The sequence below is a fragment of the Phascolarctos cinereus genome, unplaced genomic scaffold (assembly GCF_003287225.1).
Source record: "Phascolarctos cinereus isolate Bilbo 61053 unplaced genomic scaffold, phaCin_HiC Scaffold_3;HRSCAF=262, whole genome shotgun sequence".
Taxonomy (NCBI): Eukaryota; Metazoa; Chordata; class Mammalia; order Diprotodontia; family Phascolarctidae; genus Phascolarctos; species Phascolarctos cinereus.
Genome location: NW_027555736.1, coordinates 26,725,601 through 26,728,164, shown reverse-complemented (window position 1 = coordinate 26,728,164; position 2,564 = coordinate 26,725,601). Strand labels below are relative to the sequence as shown.

The following is a 2,564-nucleotide window of genomic DNA, read 5'->3' as shown; positions in this document are numbered from 1 at the left end:
CACAGAGCAATTTTTTTTTCTCCAAGGAACTTATGCAAACCATTATAAGATTTGGATTCTTCACATAATATATGAAACAAGAGAAGCCTATTTAAGTACGTTATTAATTAATTAATGTATTTTTTGAAGTCTGGAATGTTGACCCTGTCCAATTAGGCAACAGTTCTTTATTCCTATAATCTGGCTCAGAGCTGCTGCCCCGTGGAGTCTAAAGCATAAGGCAGGATTTCTTTTTAGGTTTCCTCTTTTCCACTGGTGTTTTCCTATTTATTTGCCTGATCAGGTCTTAAATATCTTCTTAATGTTGATCTTTGACTTTGCACAAGATTCTAAAAAAGGCACACTTCCACCAATGTCTTGCTAAATTCTGATGCCATTCTTTGTCAGCTACAGGCCTTCTTCCAGGTCACATTTATTGCCAGCCAAAATCATTGGGACATCTTCTGCATCTTTAACTCCTAGAACTGTTCCCTCCAGTCCTATAAGTCATTAAACGTGAACTGAGGTGTAATAGAATATACTCGTGCAAGCCCTTAGCCATTCTTATACTGATCTCATCACTGTAAATCGGTCTATCCCTGCTCTATCGAGGATTCCAAGCATACGCTGCTGGCAATCAACTTCAACTTTGTTTCTGTAGGAGTTCTATTGTAGCATCATATTTTCCCACAAAAACTCTTTGGACAATCTGTACCGTGCATGACGTGTCCATTCAAATGCTAATAATCTCCAGTTCCAGCACCTTTTTTGCCTCCGCCTGCGCCTCCCCCAGGCACACAGTTTCTGCTCCAGCTCTAAGCTGCAGCAAGAGCATCCTCGGAGCCAGAGCAGCAGCAGCTACCTCCTCACTGAGCGTTGCTCTGGCACAGATGCGGGCACCTCCCAATATTTCTTTATATGACCAATGAAATGGATCAGAGGAATAGATTAGGTACACAAGACACCAGAGTCAATGACCAGAGTAACCTAGGGTTTAATAAACACGAAGACCCCAGGCCTTGTGATAAGAACTCATTATTTGACACAAACTGGTGGAAAAACTGGAAAAGAAAAGGACACAAACTAGATACAGACCGACATCTCATATCATATACCAAGATAAGGTATAAATGATTTAGACATAAAGAGTGACACCATAAGCAAATTAGAAGAACAAGGAATAGTCTACCTGTCAGATATATAGGGAAGGGAAGAATTCTTGACCAAACAAAAAATAGAGAGCATTACAAAATGTAATACAGATAATTTTGATTATATTAAAATAAAAAGCTTTTGCATAAACAAAACCAATGCAACCAAGATTAGAAGTAAAGCAGAAAGCTGGGAAACAATATTTACAGCAAATGGTTGATAAAGGCTTCATTTCTCAATGATATAGAGAACTGAGTCAAATTTATAAGAATACAAGCCATACACTGATTGATCAGTGGTCAAAGGATATGAACAGGCTGTTTTCAAATGAAGAACTTAAAGCTATCTATAGGCATATGAAGAAGTGCTCTAAATCACATTTGATTAGAGAAATGCAAATTAAAACCACTATGAAGTACCACTTCACAGCCATCAGATTGACTACTATGATTAAAAAAAAAGGAAATGATAAATGTTGGAGACAATGTGGGCAAATTGGAACATTAATGCACTGTTGGTGGAATTGTGTACTGATCTAACCATTCTGGAAAGCAATTTGGAACTATGCCCAAAGGTCACCACAGTGTGCACAACTTTTGATCTAGCAATACTACTACTAGGTCTGTATCTCAAAGAGATCATAAAAAAAGGGAAAGGACCCACATGTACAAAAATATTTATAGCAGCCCTTTTTTCATGGTGGCAAAAACTTAAAAATCAAGGACATGCCCAACAACTGGGGAATGGCTGAACAAGTTGTGGTATATGGATATAAAGGAACACTGTTTTGCAATAAGAAATTATGAACAGGCAGATTTCAGTAAAACCTAGAAAGACTTATATGAACTGATATAAAGTGAAATGAGCAGAACCAGGAAAACATTGTGCAGAGTATCAGCAACATTTTGTGATGATTAACTATGAATGACTCAGCTCTTCTCAGCAACATAATGATCCCAGAGAAGTCCAAAGGACTCATGAAGAAATGCTATCTACATCCAGATAAAGAACTGATGGACTCAATGTAGATTTAATCATATTTTTTTACTTACTTTATTCTTTTTTATTTTTTTTTCTTTTTATCTGTTTCTTCTTTCGAAACAATGACTACCATGGAAATGTGTTTTATATGATAGCACATGCATAACCTATATCAAACTGCCTGCCATTTTTGGAAGAGGGAAGGGAAGAGGAGGGAGGAAGGGGAAAAATTTGGAACTCAAAATCTTGTAAAAAATAATGCTAAAAATTGTCTTGATATGTAATTGGGGAAAAAAACTATTATTTAAAAAAGAACTATAAGATTATCCTGTAGAAACCTGGACAAAAACCAGTAGTAATTATTTGTCCCAAAATACTTTAACACTTCCATATATCTTTGATCTCAATGTGAGTACTCTGCCCCACCCCAAGAATTCTGTAGACTATAGTAC

General features: G+C 36.7%; 1 pseudogene; it reads right to left on the bottom strand.

Annotated features, from left to right (window-relative positions):
* Positions 1 to 208: 208 nt before the first annotated feature.
* LOC110216398 (ras-related protein Rap-1A pseudogene) lies at positions 209 to 712 on the bottom strand (annotated as a pseudogene).
* Positions 713 to 2,564: the final 1,852 nt, after the last annotated feature.